General features: G+C 42.6%; 1 protein-coding gene across 1 annotated transcript in view; it reads right to left on the bottom strand.

Annotated features, from left to right (window-relative positions):
- The window catches only part of LOC103607624 (forkhead box protein L1), a gene marked incomplete at its 3' end in the record, with an annotated part of 21,400 nt that overhangs the window by 18,864 nt on the left and 1,577 nt on the right, over positions 1–959 (bottom strand). The window lies entirely within an intron of this gene.

Below are 959 nucleotides of genomic sequence, written 5' to 3'. Positions count from 1 at the left end.
TGCATGATTCAGGTCTGTCTCAGCAGCCCGCCTGCCTTCATTTACTCCCAGCCCCTGTTTTTAAGAAAGTCCGATAAAGCGAGACTATGCAATTTCCAATCGAGACAGCCAGCCTCGCTGGGTGTGTTTTTGCCGTTCACAAAATTATCCCATCATTGTCACCTAGCAAATCAGATTAGGTGTAATCCATACTAATGTTCAAATTAAGTCATGGAAAGCAATTAACTCTGCAAAAATGGGCTGGTGAAAAATGATAAGGTTGGTCAAATAGTTTCACTGTGCATAATTGTGTTTTTTAAAATGCCCATCTCTACACAGTAATTAAATCATTTACATTTCAAATGGAGTGTACCCACCTCGGATGCTTGTAATGGTGCACATCCTTAATTGCACACTTCTCAGTATAGTAGGAATTGTATCCACAGCCTGCTATCGGGCGCCTGCTTTTGTGGGAAACCAGCTAAGCGGGAGGTGCCTGGATAGGGGTTTACTCCCTGCCCAGAGAGTCAAGGAAATTGGACTTTGCTCCCAATATCGTCCCAAATTTGGGCCCATCCCTCCCACCCTTCCTCTCTTCCTTCCTTCTTTCCTGTATAAAACGTGCAAGGGATTTCTTAAACCATCATCAAAATATTCTGCTGACAGCACAAGATATACTTCTCACTCCAATCATATCATCCACAACAAGGACACTGTCATAAACTAATACTCACAGGATCAATTAATACCTATCTCCACTGTTTGCACTTCATTATTATTATTTTTAACTATAGGGAAGATGTTCACCAACTTCACCAACGGTACACTGAGCACACTGGCGGCTTTTGGGCTGTGCCTGTCTATGAAGCAAATTCCGAAATGACTGAGGAATGAAATATCACCTTGACCCCAGAGAACGTGACCCTATGCTTTTGTTCTTCAGAGCAGGAGTTCTGGGTTTCTCTAGAGCAAATCCTTAA

The sequence above is a fragment of the Galeopterus variegatus genome, unplaced genomic scaffold (assembly GCF_000696425.1).
Source record: "Galeopterus variegatus unplaced genomic scaffold, G_variegatus-3.0.2 Scaffold7596, whole genome shotgun sequence".
NCBI lineage: Eukaryota > Metazoa > Chordata > Mammalia > Dermoptera > Cynocephalidae > Galeopterus > Galeopterus variegatus.
The sequence above is the reverse complement of the archived record's forward strand: the minus strand, read 5'-3'. Positions and strand labels throughout refer to the sequence as shown.